The following is a 19,652-nucleotide window of genomic DNA, read 5'->3' as shown; positions in this document are numbered from 1 at the left end:
TCAAATGTGGCACTCTCTCTCCTACCCTTTATGTCTGTTTTCAGAACATCTAAGTCCTTCTTGGGTTAGCTTAGTGCTGACTGCACTGAACTTCCTCTGTTTTCATCTGTGCACAACGGGAGCTTCTAGCTGGGCAGTTGGGGTCAGTTAACGAATGTAGCATTCTCAAGTGCCCTTTGGCAACCCACATTAAATACATTATTTAAATAAAATAAATAATAAATAAACAGTGGTACCTACAACATTCACTGTTAACCCAGAATACTTTCATGCGATGAGGTCAGATGACGACTAGAATGTGCTCACATGAAGCTCATATATTGAACATTCTGTTCCCTTAGTGAAGGACGTGTATGTGCTGCCAACTATAAATGATAGGAAGATGTAGATATAGATAATAGTTCCAAAATGACCAGAAGGGAAAGACAATCGAGGAAAGACTCCAAATAGCTCTTTATTGACTGACAATTGGCAGCTCATACAAGTCTCACATGACTCTCTCCAAAATGGATGGGCTATGAACCAAGATATTAAATCCTCCCAAGAGAAATGATGCAGCACTATCAGCCTTAGAGAAGATGGCAGCCAACTGTCCTCATAACATCCCTGGAGGGTAGGTAAATAAATATTACCCTCTTTTTACAGAAGGGGAAACTGAGACCAGGTCACATCATCAGGGCCAGAAATTCCCAGTTCCTAGTCCTGTACTCAGCTCATGCCTTTTTTTTTTTTTTGCTTTTTTTCCTGCCTCCAGATATTTTTCAGAGCTAGCTTTAGAGACGTGTACTTAGGTGAACATCACAACAGAAAGACCAGCTCTCAAGATCAGCCATCAGACTAATCAACAGATTTTTGCAGCAAATATCCCATGTACAAAACCAACATTTTGGGAAGTACAGAAAAGGACGAACGCAGATGGAAGAAAGGTGAGACTATAGATGTTCCCCCTTCATGCCTCTCTGTATTGAGCTTATGTCTATGAGTAGAAGATAATTTCATCTATACATATGTAATTGAAAACAATCAATAAGCAACGCACAAATGTAACGGGTTAGTAGAACTAGGGGGAAAAGGGAAAAGAAAACACTGATTTCCAGTGTTTGTGAAAATTGAATTTTTGTCGATATTTTTCAACCAGCTCCACCAATTAGAGTTATTTCAAACGGTTACGTTTCAGAAAATGGAAAAGAAATGTCAGGACAGCAGATCCTAACTCCCTAAGTACAGGAACTTTAGAAATGCACATAATTAATGACAAATGATAGACAGTGCTCATTATTCATTACTCACCACAGCACAGGGACAATGTTTAACGATTGAAGTCTATTGTTAAAAGCAGATAAGATAATTCTTACTTCTTATTTCTAGGTACTTAGTTGACCCCTGTTATTGTACGATAGGATTGCTGCAAAATCATTAATGGACTTTGTGCTCCCAACACACCCAGCAGGTCAGGAAACATTATTACTTAGATTGGGGCGATGATGGTCCTTTTGTTCTGTGTTTGTACAGCACCTAGCACAAAAGGCGCTGTCTAGGCATCCTAGGCTCTATGGTCTATAAAATTAATAAAATCCCTCTGGGGAAAACAAGGCACAGGGGGAATTAAGTGACTAGCCCAAACTCGGATAGGATAATCTATGGATGAGTTGGAAACTGAATCTAGATCTTCGGCACAGTGGCCTGTCTCCAGGACTATCTTACTATTTTAGATCTCAAAATGCTCCCCAAAGGAGAGTACTATTATTTCCATATTACAGGTGGGGAAACTGAGGCAGAAGTGAAGTTACTTGCCCCAAGGCATCTAGCACATTTGTGATAGGACTAGAACCCCAGTTTCCTTACTCCTACCTCTGAGCCCTAGCCACTGAACGAGGTAGTAACATGCCATGAGAAGCTCTGAACATGCACTGCAAGTGGGAAGCAAGGGCTAACTCTTTCTTAAGTAGCTATATGTCTTCAGCTGTGGGAAAGTTTGTACTTCTAAGGTAATTGGATGATTAAATGCTAATTGGTAGTGAATGGGGGGTGGGAGCGAGTTGGCAGATGTGTACAAGCCTAGCAAAAAACCCAGCTAGATAGAGAGACAGGAGGGGAAATGTAGCCTGTAAAAAGGATGAGTTGAAAAGTCTTGGGCTAAGCTATTCCTGAAAGAATGAACTAGGGATCACAGCAGGAGCTAAAGAACTTGTGGGTACGTTTGGCCTTTTGGTCTTTTCTTTTATTTGTTTTTTGTTTTAAACACTAGGCTCTGATGTAGAGGATTTTTCACTATGAAACTCTACAGAAGGCCCTGAATCTCTGGAAAAGCAAGTTTTTTATGTACTTTTTTCCACCATTTCATTAATGGTGCTGCAGTTAGATCCTGTTTTATTTCCAGGGGTTTGTCACTGCTGACACTCACTCTTTTTGGTACAAGTAATTCCACTGAGGAGAGGTATCTGCCACTTTATATCACTTTACCTTGGGGCTCTCTCTTGTACCCCTTGCTGTATTTCTAAGGCTCAGATCCTCAAAGGTATCTAAGGGCCTAGCTCCCATGTGAATTAAGTGTCTAAATACCCTCTGTGGATCTGGCCCCAAGTGATGAGAAAACCCTGAGAGAGAGAGAGATTCCTTTTCTAGTCAGCTGTAGTAAACACTACTGGCCCTTAACCCAGGAAAGTACTTAAGCAGGTATGTAGCCCCTCTCATTTCAGTGAGTCTACTTAATGTGTTGTACAAGTTAAGGATAATAGGTTGGCTGTAACTTCTCAGGTTGTTTACTCTCTTGAGATTTCAGCCTAAAATAGTGATATTCTCACCAGCTAAACTGCTCTCAGAGAGTTCTGTGGCTCTTGAACAGAAAACCGACTCCTTTCTCTCTCTCTCTTTTTTTTTTTTTTTTTTTTTTTTTTTTGTGTGTCTGTCCAAGATCCTAAGGGTGAGTGCAGATCCAGGCATATAAATTCAAATACCGTATCCCTCCTGCTTCTCAAGTACAAAGGTATTTGGATTCTGTTTGGCCTATCTCCATCTAAAAAGGACAAGCTTTATGGTGAGGAAAGCTTCTGCATAGCTCCTCTTCTGAGAGAGATCAGACCTCTTCCCAGAAGGTGTTTCCTGCATCAGCTGCTCTGAGTAAACATTCTAAGGACTCCCCTGCTGCCTTCATCTCTTCTTTCTTCCTTCCCCTGTCTAGCTGCCTCCCCACTTCTGATCACAGTAGCTGCATTCACCCTGAACGTTGACCACATACCACTCCCTTCCAGCAAAAGAGGAGAGTTGAACACATATGTTGCTCTGCAGATCTATTCACGCTTCATGGCAAAGAAACAGAGCGGTGGTGACCCTGTGACCTGTTGTCACACGTTCCCCTGCAGAAGCAACAGAATTAATTGAGAGCTGACAGCACGTGAAAGTAAACCGTTCGCTTTGCTTTCTGTCAAAGAAAGCGGAGTTGATTAACAGATGCAATAGCTGTAGTCCCTGTAATGTTCCTTTGGAGCACCTCTGAGGCACACTGGTCTACAGCTGTGCTCCGGGCAGAGCAAGGGTGTGTCGTCACCCAAAAGATAAGCAGAAAACCCATCAGAGATGGAAACCAGGGCAGGTGAAGAGGCAACTTTTTACCAAATGCTGCAAAAGCACCTTCCTTTATGGCTCCTGGGGAATCTGAAAGCAAACGTGTTTCCAGTAGCGTGTAACTAAAGTAACGAGCTCAGAGGGGAAAGGTCTCTGTTACACCTAGCACGGAGGTAGGGACATCACTGAAGCAGGTAGAGGCGACAGGATGGGTGTGGGAGATGAATAACAGGAATGTGGTTCTGAATCGCAGTGAGAAACACCATCAGACCTGAAGTAAATTATAAAGCTGATGAGGAGAAATATTCATCGGATGTGAATGTGCCCTGTCTAATAGAGCTGTACACATAGTATTTCTTTTACATCCATGCATAGCTATCATCTCAGATATCTGGGGGGAGGGGAACATGTCCTGACCTTGCAGGTTTTTTTAATAAAAGGGGCCATATATTCTGCAGTGTCCCCTTCCCCCCAAAAGCTTATGTCATGCACAGGACTTGCTCCTTTTTTGGGTCATAAGTAGGGTTGCCAACTGTCTGATCACACAAACCCAAACACCCTTGCCCACCCCACCCCTTCTCTGAGGCCCCGTCTTCACTTACTCCATTTACCCCCCCACTTCCCTCCATCACTCACTCTCCTCCACCCTCACTCACTTTCACCAGGCTGGGGCAGCAGGTTGTAGTGCAGGAGGGGGAGTGAGGTGCAGGCTCTGGAAGGGAGTTTGGGTGCAGGCTCTGGGCTAGAGCAGAGGGTTGGGGTGCAGGAGGGGGCAAGGGGTGTGGGCTCCAGCTAGGCGGCACTTACCTTGGGTGTCTCCCAAAAGCAGCCGGCTCATCCCTCAGGTGGGGGGCCTAGGGGGTCTCCGCACAGTGCCCGTGCCTGCAGGCACCGCCCTCACAGCTCCATTGGCTGCAGTTCCCAGCCAATGGAAGCTGCGGAGTCAGCTCTTGGGGCGGGGGCATTGTGCGGAGACCCCGCCCCAGGGGTTGCAGGGATGTTCCAGATGCTTCCTGGAGCGGCGCAGAACCAGGGCAGGTAGGGAGCTGGACTTTTAGCACCTAAAATCTCCTGGTTTAGCTTCAGTAGCTCCAGAAGATAGAGCCTGATTCTGGGAGACTCCTGGTAAAACCAGAAGGATTGGCAACCCTAGACATAAGACATCTTTTTTTGGTGGAACTTCCTAAAAGAATTAGATGTGCACCTCTTTTGTCAGATATAGTTCATGGACTAGATGAGCTAATCTGGCCTCCACAGTGTCCTTTCATCTTACAATGATAAACTTTCCCATTGGTATGTGTGTTTTGGTTTTGTTTTTTTTGGTAATCATTCAGTTTGAATGGGGGAGAAGTGATACTGACTCATGCGTGGTGACCCGTGAGCATCTCTCTGTCACTTTATGAGAAAGCTGCCACCTACTAGCTCTCACAGGAATGGCCCTGACATGTGCTTCCTTCTGAAAGAGAGTAACCACTCTCAGAGCAGCCTGCTTCAGATTGGCCCCTGAGAGAGCCAGCCCTGATTTCACACTTCCGGTTAAACATGTTTCTGAGAGTCTAAATCACAGGTGTGCTCTCTGTGCAGAGCAGGCTCTCACTTATATTGTATGAGAGTGGCTCCAGATGTGGATTGCAATTGCTTTTTTTCCTTTACTGTACACAGAATGATGGGGTCACTGAATCTGAAATGATGGTGCACAACCTCCCAAAGGTCTAATGTGCAAGTCACCTCCTCCAAAATATGCGTCAAGGAGCCATATTTCAGGCTTGTTATTCTCCCCATATATGTGTGTCTGGAAGTAACTGCTTTGAATTTCAATGGGGCCTTAATAATGTTTAGCTGGTATCCAGGTGCTAACGGCTGGCATTCAAAGTGCTCAAGAGAAATGCACTCACTAACTCTTGACAACCCTTTATGGCAGGCGATCAAGTGTTATCCCCTCTTTGCAGATGGAGATATAACACAGAGTTTCAGAGTAGCAGCCCTGTTAGTCTATATTCGCAAAAAGAAAAGGAGTACTTGTGGCACCTTAGAGACTAACAAATTTATTAGAGCATAAGCTTTCGTGAGCTACAGCTCACTTCATCGGATGCATTTGGTGGAAAAAACAGAGGAGAGATTTATATACACACACACAGAGAACATGAAACAATGGGTTTATCATACACACTGTAAGGAGAGTGATCACTTAAGATAAGCCATCACCAGCAGCAGGGGGGGGAAAGGAGGAAAACCTTTCATGGTGACAAGCAAGGTAGGCTAATTCCAGCAGTTAACAAGAAAATCTGAGGAACAGTGGGGGGTGGGGTGGGGGGGAGAAATAACATGGGGAAATAGTTTTACTTTGTGTAATGACTCATCCATTCCCAGTCTCTATTCAAGCCTAAGTTAATTGTATCCAGTTTGCAAATTAATTCCAATTCAGCAGTCTCTCATTGGAGTCTGTTTTTGAAGCTTTTTTGTTGAAGTATAGCCACTCTTAGGTCTGTGATCGAGTGACCAGAGAGATTGAAGTGTTCTCCAACTGGTTTTTGAATGTTATAATTCTTGACGTCTGATTTGTGTCCATTCATTCTTTTACGTAGAGACTGTCCAGTTTGGCCAATGTACATGGCAGAGGGGCATTGCTGGCACATGATGGCATATATCACATTGGTAGATGCGCAGGTGAACAAGCCTCTGATAGGGCCTAATCACATCAGCCACACTATGATGGTATCCCCTGAATAGATATGTGGACAGAGTTGGCAACGGGCTTTGTTGCAAGGATAGGTTCCTGGGTTAGTGGTTCTGTTGTGTGGTGTGTGGTTGCTGGTGAGTATTTGCTTCAGATTGGGGGGCTGTCTGTAAGCAAGGACTGGTCTGTCTCCCAAGATCTGTGAGAGTGATGGGTCGTCCTTCAGGATAGGTTGTAGATCCTTGATGATGCGTTGGAGAGGTTTTAGTTGGGGTCTGAAGGTGATGGCTAGTGGCGTTCTGTTGTTTTCTTTGTTGGGCCTGTCCTATAGTAGGTGACTTCTGGGTACTCTTCTGGCTCTGTCAATCTGTTTCTTCACTTCAGCAGGTGGGTATTGTAGTTGTAGGAATGCATGATAGAGATCTTGTAGGTGTTTGTCTCTGTCTGAGGGGTTGGAGCAAATGCGGTTATATCGTAGCGCTTGGCTGTAGACAATGGATCGAGTGGTATGATCTGGATGAAAGCTAGAGGCATGTAGGTAGGAATAGCGGTCAGTAGGTTTCCGATATAGGGTGGTGTTTATGTGACCATCGCTTATTAGCACCGTAGTGTCCAGGAAGTGGATCTCTTGTGTGGAAGTGGATCTCTAAGGTGCCACAAATACTCCTTTTCTTATAACACAGAGTGACTTGCTGAAACCCACTATGAGCCAGAATCAGAATTTCGGAACCCAGATCTTGTGCTCATTCCACTCAACCATAAGGCTTCTCAGTGGTACACGGTATGCTTCAACTCCTCAGCTACAATCCCCAAACACCCACTTCTGCTGGGAAGGGGGGTTACTAGGGAGAACTTTGTGCTCTCTGTTCCTGAGTTGGTGGTGTCAGTCCAGTCCTCCAGTGTAGCTTAGTGGAGTCTGAAGGCTACTCCTAAGTTGCTTTTGATTATTCACATAACTAAAGAGCTTCTGGTGGAGCTGTATTGGCCTCTTACTAGTCTTTCTATTTTTCCTTCACATTGGGATAGTCTGCCATTGAGCCTTTAATATTTTCTCTTTGAGAAACTGCAAGGTTTCTTGAACTCCTTTATCCCTGAAGTTTTCCTTCCAAAGGACGCTACTTGCCAGGTCTCTGCTTGTCTGAAGTCCATTGTCCTTATTTTACTGTTTTCACTCCTTTCTTTTTCTTAGAATCATTAAATCTGTCATTTCGTGACCACTTTCACCCAAATTGCCTTCCACCTTCAGATTCACAACCCATTCCTCCATGCTGGTCAGCATCAAGTCTAAAATGGCTGTCCCCTGCCACTTTTTGAAACACAAAGTTGTCCGTGATATGTTCCAAGAACTTATGGGAAAGTTTGTTTGTTTGCATTGTTGTTTTTCCAACAGATATTTGGGTAGTTAAAGTCCCCCCATTACTACCAGGTCTTGTGGTTTTGGATATTGGTTTGTTCTAGAAATGCCACATCCTCCACCTCTTCCTGACTTGGTGATATTGTACTAGACCCCCTACCAAGATATCACTCCTGGTTTGTTTGTCTCCCCTCCCCCCCCTTATCTTTATCTAGAGACTTTCAACTGGTCTGCTTTTCACCTCCTTCTAGACCTCAGACAAGTATATTGGAGATAGTTGAAAACTCATTTGCACAAAAGGGGGAATACTGTGTTTGTTTGTTTTTTTAATTTTCAACTTTATTAACGTTTTCCACCAATAGCTTTTTAATCAAAGTTCCTATCATTTTGTGGGTATGCTCGCACCCATGGGCCAAAAACCCTGCCTTTCAGTAGGAAAATGTGGTTTTTGGTAAACAAATTCTTGATAAAGTTTTCATTAAAATTATTATGGGGAAACATCACCAAAATATTGACAATGGGTCCATTTGTTGAGCCCTACAAAATGGAAACATTTTTTTCCCATAAAATTGTCTGTCGTCGTCCTCCTCTTTCCACCCCCCAATCACTTCTAGCCTAGGTCCTTTAACCAGAGCCCCCTCATGCTAGCAATGGTACAACCATAGAATAAACATCAATCCTTGCCCCAAAGAGCTCACCGGGGACATTGCCTCTGTGTTCTAGTCTCCAAAAGTCCAATCTGCTGACACTTCAAATCTCTAGTTCCTTTAGCCTGGGATTTTAGTAACTTCGCTAGGTGTAGCAGCCGTGTTAATCTGTATCCGCAAAAAGAAAAGGAGTACTTGTGGCACCTTAGAGACTAACAAATTTATCTGAGCATAAGCTTTCGTGAGCTACAGCTCACTTCATCGGATGCATTCAGTGGAAAATACAGTGGGGAGATTTATATACATAGAATACACTACAAAAGGTTTCCCCCACTCCCCGCCTGCTCTCCTGCTGGTAATAGCTCACCTTACCTGATCACTCTTGTTACAGTCTGTATGGTAACACCCATTGTTTCATGTTCTCTATGTATATAAATCTCCCCGCTGTATTTTTCACTGAATGCATCCGATGAAGTGAGCTGTAGCTCACGAAAGCTTATGCTCAAATAAATTTGTTAGTCTGTAAGGTGCCACAAGTACTCCTGTTCTTTTCGCTAGGTGGGAAACACATTTGTGCTCTGTGCTGCAATCCCAGTGAACTATCTTATGAATGAAAAATAGACTGGAACAAGATCAAAAGGCTCACATTTTTCAACCTTGAACGATTTGAACAGCTGAACAACACTGCGCCAAACTGGGCACATCTAGCACCAGCTCGTCTCTTTCTGACATACAAGCAGCAGAATATGTAGCTATAACTAAATGGTTATATGTAGTCTCTGAAGAGTAGGATTACCTATTTTATATGATTATATTATGAACTTTAAACTTGATACTAATGTGCCAGGAATCTAAATAAATGTTCATGGTTTCTTTTCAACCTACAGTACATCTACCTTGGCTAAACAGATGTGTTTCAATAGAGACATTGAGTACTCCTTTATGTACAGCTAGTTTTAGAAGTAGTCCAACCACACAAGACCCTATGTGCATCATTAGGCTCCTATATACCTCTAATTCTGGCCCAATAGCTCTCTAAGTTCTCCTGATTTCTGATTGATTGGGTTTTTCCCCTTTATTGAACAATTCCAAATTAAAGCATTTTTATACTGGCGATGAAGAAGACTCAATGCTTGGAGTATAAGTTAAGTTAGATAACGAGTTATGTTACAGTAGGACCAAGAGTCCTCAGCTGATTTTTTTTGGGGGGGGAGGGGAGAAACAGCATTGTGTTTGGTGCTGAACATAAAGTAATAGACTGACAATCCCAGCCCCAAAGTGCTAATTATTGACATATGCAGAGGAAAGGATGGAAGAAAAGAAGTATTATCCCCATTTTACATATGGGGAGCTGAAGCAGAGCGAGAGAAAGACCCTGATCCTACAAAGATTTAAGTAGGTGCTTTAACTTTAAGCACATTAGCAAGCTTGCTGATGTCACAAGCTAAGTATGTCTTGGTCAGATGTGGGGCTTAAGTGACTTGCCTAGGAGATCTACAGCGGAGCAGGGAACAGAGCCTAGATTTCCTCAGTCCCAGTCCAGTGCCTTAATCACAACCACCCTTCCTCTATAGCAGATAAGTTGTTGCACTTTTGGATGCTTATCCACAGATCTCTGAAAGCCTGGTAAGAGCTTTAGACATGGAGGTGCCACAAGCTGGCGTGGGGAAGGCAGCCCGCAGTGGCACTGCATGATAGAATGGCTCCTGAGAGAGCAGTACTGTCAGGGATGAGAAGGTTTCCAGGTGGTCGTATGGAATCACAGGATCTACACAGATACCCTGAGATTTACTATATTTCCTGAAAGAGCTGCATCGTTGGGGTCGGGGAGGGGTTCAGTAGCACTGTAGTGGCACAGGCTGGCAACAGTTGCCCCAAGACTTACCATATTTCCCTTGGCTCTTAGGATATCCATCCATGTAGAGAGCTAAGCTCCCTGTCCACTGCATGGGTTGGCAGTTTGGTTACTCCTAGGCAGAACAACTCGGGGGAGAACATCAGGTAAGCCAAGCAGAATTCCTAGTTGAACTTCTCCCATGAGTGGCTTTCCACTGGAAAGGGACAACGTGGGTCAGTGTAAGGATGAATATACATCAATCTATTTAGAGGGACTAGCCTATATTTAACATAAAGGGTCCTCAGGGTATAAGGTAATATCTGAGGAAAAAATAAGATTATCCCATGGCTCACTTTGGGATTCTTATATTTGAAGCATCAGGATACTGGAGGAGATGACCGTCTGATTTGGTATGGCAGTTCCTATATTCTATCCACAGATACAGGGGATTCCTTTCACTGACATCACAGGAACATGGGGACATACCTGAGAGCAGAAATGAGCTCAGACTCCTATATGCTTTACATAACCGTTCTTTGCAAGAACGTGCACTGTAGAAAACAGTGTTGCAGTACAGTTGCTGGTAGAACCATAGGTAAATCTTGGGAAGCAAATAAGGTCTAGCCAATGCAGAGTGCAATTCCTCAGATCTAGGTTTACAACTAATTGATCACTTCCCCAAACACACACAGCTGGGTTTTTATTTTTTAGTTTTAGTTTTAGTTTTTCAGAAAGGTTCCCTCAAAGACAATAGAGATAATTTTTCAATAGCCACTACTGACATAGAATTCTATTTTCAGTCATTTTTCAGTTGTACGTTTCTACATCCCATCACATTAGTCTGCTCATGCTTCCAATGTAACAATGAGACAAACAGGGCATTGTGCTGTTCGAAGCCAAACATTCATCTCTTCTTGGCACTAGTTCAACAGGCCTGTCAAAACTCCTTGCAAGCCAGCCAAAGCTCATTAATGGTGGTTGGCTGCATTAGCATGGAAAAGAACTTTTTGTGTGTGGGGGAGGGAGGTATGAGAAGGAGAAATGTTCTTTAAAAGTATAAACAAATGTACTTAATGCCAGTGCTTCATACAGAAGGCAGGAAGAAATGGATTACAAAATCCTCTGCACTATACCCCTCTAATACTTAGCTCAAAAGAGGCTTTGGCATGATCTTTTTGAGCATAAACTTACAACTGCTACTATCCTTATGATGACATGAATCCTTTCTTCTTCCCAGGTGGTAGCTCCTGGTTTTGTAGCTATTGGGTCAGAGACTTCTCTCGCTTACACCAGGCTAACATCAATAGAGGAATCTTACACTCTTCTTTTGTACCAGTTCAAATGAAAGTAAAACTTGGCCCAACGTCACTCTGAATATCCTAGTATGCTGGCACAACAGTAGCTCAGCCGTAGGCAGTCTAACATACCTGCTACAGCTGGTAAGCCATTTCATTAAGAGGTGGGAAAATTATTTAATTATGGAGTCTGAATGTGTTTTGTCTGGTGTTATGATGCTGAGTTCGTGTCGAGGAATGTGCCGAACGTAAGATGAGTGATAATCCTACAACTCATTCAGGATAGTCCCATACGCTTGTTTTATGTCTCCAGTCTAGGTTTTGTTGTTGCAGAAATCTGCTAATCGTAAACAGAGTACTGACAATAGATAGCATTTTCAAAGGAAAAAGTGGTTGAACCTTAGGAAGAGATTCTATTTCAAATCATCCTCAGATAAAATAAAAGAAATCATCCCTTTTTATGTACTCATTCTAATCTACCTGCGGTTCCAACAAGTCTATAAAACCATGTTTCTAATTTAACATCTACTCATGAAACTCCTTGGCATTGTACCAAAAATATTCGCTGCTGGGCAAGAAGTAATTAAAGACCTCAAATGATGCATTGTCTCTTTCCTTCTCCTCTATTGCAATGATGCTGCTTAAAAATGGTGTTTAACCTCCCTACGCTGTGACATAACTCAATATGAAGAAAAATATGATGGTGTTGTGAAGGTCTCCTTTAAAAATGGAAGAAGCCATTGGTGGAGTGAGGGTGTGAGAAGATAGCTGAAACAAATATCTCGCTAGTTGCTACTAATCTGCATCTTAAAGTACAGGCACATCTGCTCACTTACTTTCATATCCAGTAGTAATAACCTAATCTCGTTCAAATTGCTGGTGACCACTCAGTTTGGTTAAGCTTGGTGAGCAAAATAATAGCAGAATCTGGTACAGGGCTCAGGCCATTGAAGCTGGTTTGCAAACCATGTTGTTTGTTCTGCTTACGTTCTACCCCTTCCCCTGTCCACCAATGCTTCCATATCCCCTTAGATTGTAAGATCTGGGGGATGGAGACTGTTCCTGGTTCTTTGTTTGTACAGTGCCTAGCAGTGTGGGATCCTGATCTTTAGGTGTGACTATAATACACATACTAATTGGACTGAGCAGTATAATGTGCAGGAAGTCAGGGTTACACTGCATCATATTCTCTGTGCCAGATTATGCTCACCAAGCTAACCAAATTGAATGACACCAGCAACTTGCTCTTTAGCAGCTGTTAACCTGCTGTTACCATGCGATTAATGAAACTGTTACTGGAATACTGTGTTAGAGTCCGATGTCCATACGTTTAATTACAAAGCTGATAAATCGGAAAGAGTTCAGAAAAGAGCAGCTAGAATGAACTGCGGTCTGGAAAATCTGCCCTACAGTGAGACTAGAGACAATCAGTCTGTTGAATTTATCCAAAAAGAAAAGGAGTATTTGTGGCACCTTAGAGACTAACAAATTTATTTGCGCATAAGCTTTCGTGAGCTACAGCTCACTTCATCGGATGCATCCGATGAAGTGAGCTGTAGCTCACGAAAGCTTATGCGCAAATAAATTTGTTAGTCTCTAAGGTGCCACAAATACTCCTTTTCTTTTTGCGAATACAGACTAACACGGCTGCTACTCTGCTACTCAGCTGCTACTCTGAAACCTGAATTTATCCAAGAGAAGGTTAAGATGTAACTTGATCATGGTGTTTATGTACCTACATGGGGAGAAGATTCCCAATAGCTGAGGTCTCTCTAATCTAGCAAAGGCATAATGGGATCCATTGGCTGGAAGCTGAAGCCAGACCAATTCAGGCTAGAAATAAAGTGCAGATTTGTAATGCAGCGGTAATGGTTCCAGTGGCTACTCTACCTAGGAACGTGGTGGATTCCCCATCACTTGAGCTCTTTGAATCAAAACTGAATGTCTTTTAAAAGCTTATGCTGTAGCTCACTCAGAAGTTATGGGCTTGATGCAGGAAGCACTTGGTGAAATACCATGGCCTGTTTTACGAAGGAGGCCAAACTAGATGATCATAAAGCCAGAAGGGACCACTAAAATTTGTAAAAAAGAAAAGGACTACTTGTGGCACCTTAGAGACTAAATTTGTGACTGTCATGAGGAAGAACATGGATGTGTGGCGAAGAGGAAGGGGGACAACTAGACTGCAATTTCAGAAAATCTGGGTTCAATTCTTGACTTTCCTATGGGCTTTTGTATTTCTGTGGGTGACTTAATCTCTTTCTGCCTCTGTTCCCATCTGTAAAATGGGGTTAATAGTACTTCCTAACCTCGCATGGGGGTGTGAGGCTAAATATATTAATGTTGGTAAGGCCTTCTGCACTCTGGTGATTGCTAGTGTCTGACAAAGTGGCCAGCTGGAGCTATGGAAGGCAGAGGTTTTGTGCATACCTAGGGCATGGCTGCGTAGCAGGGTCCCTGACACATGCAGGGAGAGTGGGTGCTGCTGTCAGCAGTCTAGCACCTGAACCTGGTCCCGTATTATTATTATTATTATTTATTATTATTTTTTTTAAGACCTGAAAAGAGAAGGCGTGCTTTCTGTCTCCTCTCAAGGTTTCTTTTCTGCTAAAGATTAAGGTCCTATCTTGTCCTAATCCTTTCTGGCTGTTACCAGGGTTGGAGTCTTCATTTCTCAGACATCAGAGCCATTACAGATTGGAAGAAATACAGTACAGGAGAAATGGACTTTTATCTTTCTGGTGGCCTGTGGTCTCTCTCCAGACGCACCTTCTCTTCATTTAACTTCATAACTATTCCTCTCCCTCAGGATCTGTGCATGGTCAACAAATGCTCTAAAATACCTGGTGCTGTGCAATATTTGTCAAGGCTACAACCCCTCCTGAGGTTGGCTTTATGAAGAGCTCTCTAACTCCCTACTACTGTGGCCTATTATGGGAGAACTTAGGGCTTGTGTACCCATAAAAACTACCGTGTAGACACTACCTATTGTAAGAGAAGGGATTCTCTTGTCGCATAGGTAATCCTCTCCCAGGGCATGGTAGCTAGGTTGATGGAAGAATTCTTCCATTGACCTAGGGCTGTCTGCACTGGGGGTTAGGTTGGTATAGCTACATCTCTTGGGTGTGGATTTTTCACGCTCCTGAGTAACGTAGCGATACCAATGTAAAACTAGAGTGTAGACCAGGCCTTAGTGATCAGTTAAATTATAAAAATCAGCTGGCATCAGGATTTATGCAAACTGGAACTGCTTGTTGTCTGCCAATCGTGAAATGAAATCAATCACAAGCAAACCCAAAGAGAAGCCCTAAGTCTCAGGACTGCACCAGTGGTTCCACAGTCTGATCACAGCATGTTAGGGGTTTCTTCAAAGCTGGGCTAGACTTCTCACAAAATACCACCTAGTCTGATGTCCTTAGGAGCTGCACACGCTCGTCTCTTCTCAAAATCAGGTCTGTAAACTGCCGAAATCTACTACTTGACTTCCTAGGTGGCAACAAGAGACGGAATTAACTAGAGAAACCAAGGGAAGGGATCTGTGTATATATGGAAATATAACAACTTGCCTATCTTCTGGGTATGTTGCACCACAGCTGCCTCATTCTTAGTTAGAGAAGAGCAGCCTTGGGTGCTGCTTCATGCCAACAGAGACTGTTGGAGCAAATCCAGCTCTCTTCACAATAAAGTAGGCACTGATAGGCTTAAAAATATGTTTCCACCCTCGCTGATACTTTGCAGTCTGAGATTACTTGTCAGTCTGTGCAACCATTGTATCTGCTAGGGTTCTTCTACGTATAGGCAAGAATAGCAAAGCTTCTCGCTTTCATTACATCATGTCTATCTTGCCACTTGAGAAACGATCACCTGTAAGAGTTCTAGTCTAGCTTTCCCTCTGCCCCAAATCAAGGCCTGGGAACTATGCAGCAATGATCTTGGTTGTCTTTCTGTCTGTTATCATAGCTTGAAATTTCCTATGCAGCAGCGTTCTCCGTATGCCATGTAGCTGAATTCCTCTTTTTTTTTTTTTTTTTTTTAAGGCCTCCGTCTTGCACTGAATGAACTTGTAAGCAGCAGCATGGCAGAGAATCAGAATCTGGGATATTTAATTATTCAGTGTCTGACAAGTTGACTGGGAATTCATCACTCATCATACATGGATGCTGAGATTAAACCAGCTTCCTATAATATTAATCTGTAATGACTTCTTCAGACCAATTATTCATCTCTAACCATGGGCAAAAATATATCATTACCCACTGCCTACTACTTTGCATGTCACCTTTTTCTCTTCCTGGACGTGCTGGTCTAGAGACTTGTGCTTATTTACAGGAGGTGTATCGAAATAAACATGTCACAACTCGTACAGAAACTTGTCCTTATTACTGCTTCTCTCTCTTCTCTATGGACAACTCCTCCAGTCAGCCCTCTGGCTACATATTTAATGGGAGATGATGTTATGCTGTGAGCCAGAGCTCTTTGACTCCAACTTCCAGAGCTGGGCCCACAGGGAGGCAAAGAAGTATTTGAAAAAGCTGTAGTTAGGAGCTTTTATGACAAGCCCACTCTTAACAGCTTCTGGTTCAAAGTTGCCTTTAAATGTATTATAAATGAAATCAGTTCTGTATTTTTTTTTTCTCCCGAGGACTCAAACATTTTAGAGATGTGTGTGTTATGAGAGACAAGTGTGGTTATTAAATACAGCTACGCTACAGCACGCAGTGTAGCACCAGGCTTTTAGTTGGAAAAGGATACACCAGTATTTGATTGCAACATCTGTTAAGAATCTAGTTATTGAAGCTAAAAGGATTTTTCACCTTAAATGAGGTTTCTGTAAATGAATCTACACTCGCAGTTTTCTGTTTGTGTTCCTCCAGCTGACAAAGAAAAACTTAGCTGCCAGACTTTGATCTCTAATGCACCTTTATCCTGAACAACTATGGAGAAGCTTAATTGTGTCAACTGAAAAAAACCCACTCTCTTAATGTAGCATTAAGACTTTTCAGTTAAAATGAAATGAAATAAAATAAAAAGCAGCCTGAAAGCTAAGGTTCCAACAACTGTGTTGGCTCCACTTTGTTGAATATCCTGTATGTTTTATGACAGGACCATTTAATGTGCACATTTCAAAAAGAATTGTGTAGCTTAATATAGTCTTACTTGTAAGACGCATTCCATACACCATGAACAACAAGCAGCTTGGCCAAGAGAGGCAGGCCAGCCTCGTGGTTAAGACTCTGGAGAGCTGGATTGAGTTTCTGGCTCTGCCTGTATGACCTTGCTTAAGTCACCCAGGCCCTGATCCTACAAAGACTCTGCACACTCAGAGCCGGAGGGCAGTGTGTCACTCCAGTTAGCCCTTTCTGTCAACCAACCCCCACAGCTCCTTCCTCAGGGTATGCTAGCTGTGCAGAGGCACTCCTCTTCTTGCATCCTCTGGAGAACTCCAAGCTAAGGGTCTCACTGGCCTTTGTTTTTGTTTGTTTGTTTGTTTGTTTGTTTTTTTTAAACAAGACTCCAAGAAGTGGCTGTTGGACTCATGCAAGCTTCTTGTTCAGTTTCAGGATCCCAAGAGTGGAAATCAAGGCAGGGTGCTGGCTTTTGAGCTAATGTTGAAGAGATCAGCACAACAGGTCCCCACCCCAACCACTAGAAAAATGGACTTTGGGGAGGAGGCTATGTCTCTTGAGGTAGAAAGAGAGAGAGAAGCCACCAGAGGAGTTCTGGAAGGGGTGGAAGTGGAAGAAGATGAGATTATCTTTTTTTTTTTTTAAGCAGAGGCATCTTGAGTAGAGTGGAACGAAGAGATGTGAGATGCCAGGAATGCAGGATGGAGGTGGATCAGGGTTAAATATTCCAGATGAGATGACCTAGGTGTGGATCAGGTGGGATGTAGTGGAAAGTGAGTTTTTTAAAGACTGTAGATGAAGAGGCACCAAGGAAAGAATGCCTCGTTGCGAGGGAAGACAATAAAGAGAGGTATCTAAGATGTCCAGCTAAGATGGCTGTAGTGAACATTTTTAATTGCACTGAAATAAGACACAATATGGCATAGGATTAAGATTCTGTCTCTCTCAAGAGCAGTATTGTGAAACAAAAAGAGTGAGGAGGGGTTTTTTTTAGACTTTTTGTAAAATATCTTTTAAAAGAAATGTGTACCATTTTCCCCAATGATTTACCTATCCTTAGAAAGAGACTCAGTTGACTTTATTAAAACTTTACTACAATAATCATTATATGGGGCAAATCTCCATTCCATTACAAATCCCTTTGCATAGCAATTGCGGAGCAAAGAACACTTGTGGCATGTCTGACCAGGCTACTTTGAATGGAGTGCTTTTTAGTCTATCTCCAGTGAAAATATACAGTCTGAGCTTTCTGCTTTAAACACTTTTTCCAAGCACTTAATAGAAACCCTGTCAGTAACACTGGAATTGATGGATATTAGTCATTCTTTACTTTCATTTAACCCGGAGAGAGATGTGAAAACTTCCATTAATCCTTTGCTATAAAAATTAACTCTTTCTTTTACTTGAATGAAGCCCCTATAAATTAATAGAAAGGCATTGTTCCTGATCCATTCAGATGAAATTGTATACGAAATTTTGTTCTTCTGTTCTCCACAAAGTTGTTAAGGAGTCCTGCATTGAGGCTAGTTGAGGCTCTGACTTTAATTGCAGCTGGATAAGTAGCAGCAAACTCCATAGCAATGGCTTTAATGCAGTTGTTTACCAAACTTTTTACTAAGGTGACCCACCAACAGCAGTGTTTTTGTGATCCACCATTATATGTCTGTCTATATACGACACTATCCATCTAGAACAGGCCCATCCAGAACCTTCCTGTGACCCACAAGTGGGTCAGGATCCACCATTTGGGAATCACTGCCTTCAAATATGGTCTCTAGATCTGACCCTGCAAGTGTTGAGCACCTTGCAGATTAATACCTTGTATTGGTATTTGTTACATTCAAAGCAGAAAAGTGCCATAAAGGCTATGACTAGAGAAGAAAGCAATTTTTTGGCTAAAATTTTTTTTTTAACTTTTCATTTCACTGAAAACTTCAAAAAACTTGATTTTGGTCAGACTCCCCAAAAATGTATTTCTGAACTACTTTTTTTTTTTTTTAATTTCCAAGCAATCCATTAATCACTCAACTGTGAATAAAAAAGAGTGTCTTTTCAAAAGACGTAAAAAGAAACATGGCTGACATTAAACTCAGAGGTGACGTGTAAGGTTGGAGAAGTTATATGTTGGTATCTTCCATGGTAAGTGAATGGAAAGCTAATATGTAAGCTAGAGTGAATGTGCAGGGACTAGTTTTTAACCTCTTACATCCTCTCCTGCTTCCCCATCACCCAGGTACAAATCTTACCAACTTAAACTCTGCTACACCCACTTGCTGATGTGCAGGGCACAACATGTTACACGTCACCCATGAAAGTTCCTCAATGAGATCCCCTCTGTTTGTTTGTACAGTTCATAATTTCTCTCACTGCCTGACTCTTGTTTTCTCTTAGGGCATTAACTTTGAACTAGGTAAGGGTTTGTCAACACTTGAAACGCTACAGGTGCAGCTGAGCTGCTATAGCACTAGACGCTCACCACAACAACAACAGGTGGAGTTCTCCCATGGCTGTAGTAAATCCACCTCCCCGAGAGGCCTTAGCTAGGTCAGCTGAAGAATTCTTCCTTTGACTTAGCGCTGTGTGCACTGGGGGTTAGAGCAGCTTAGTTAAGATGACCAGGGGTCTGGATTTTTCACATCCCTGAGCAACGTAGCTGGTGGAACTCTCCTTCTGCATGTAGACGTGGCTTAACCTCAAACACACACAACTTTCTTTGGCTGCTCTGCCCATTTCTGCAGATTGAGCAAGGAGAATGGGCATGGATAGCAAGCTGCTCCCTCTGCACAGACCTGCTGGGGCTGTGTGGGCAAAGTATACCCTACTGCCACCCATGCTCCCTAGTCTAGGGCAGCTCTCACAATGGTATCTAATGGTGTTCCACCTCTTTTCTGGGTTTGAGTTCAGTCTTCTGTATTGTCTGCTTTGCGTCTTCCGTTGGCCCTAAGATTCACTCAAAAGGAAGTGTTCAGAGAGGAAAATATTAGGTGCAAATTGCTTACTTGGCAAAGTGCATAACAGTCCAGGACCTCAAGCTTCTGACAGACTACAAGTGCTAAGATACCGTGTGTGGGATGTTCTTCCATTGATGTGTTTTTAAAACACCCAATCAGCATAGCTCAGGATGCAGATAAGCATGGGGCTGACATGCTCAG

General features: G+C 42.8%; 1 long non-coding RNA gene across 3 annotated transcripts; it reads left to right on the top strand.

Annotated features, from left to right (window-relative positions):
- The first annotated feature begins 2,047 nt into the window (after positions 1 to 2,047).
- Positions 2,048 to 15,987, top strand: LOC119859225. 3 transcript variants are annotated; one of them, XR_005294146.2, is made up of 4 exons: positions 2,048 to 2,194; positions 10,149 to 10,243; positions 11,317 to 11,518; positions 15,412 to 15,987. It is a non-coding gene; the product is annotated as an uncharacterized LOC119859225 (long non-coding RNA). The 3 variants fall into 3 exon arrangements; XR_006282814.1 differs by lacking the exon at positions 15,412 to 15,987 and adding an exon at positions 11,708 to 12,247; XR_006282813.1 differs by lacking the exon at positions 15,412 to 15,987 and adding an exon at positions 11,688 to 12,247.
- Positions 15,988 to 19,652: the final 3,665 nt, after the last annotated feature.

This window comes from Dermochelys coriacea, chromosome 7, assembly GCF_009764565.3.
Source record: "Dermochelys coriacea isolate rDerCor1 chromosome 7, rDerCor1.pri.v4, whole genome shotgun sequence".
Classification (NCBI taxonomy): domain Eukaryota; kingdom Metazoa; phylum Chordata; order Testudines; family Dermochelyidae; genus Dermochelys; species Dermochelys coriacea.
Note: the sequence above shows the minus strand (reverse complement) of the source record. Positions and strands in the feature narration are given on the sequence as shown.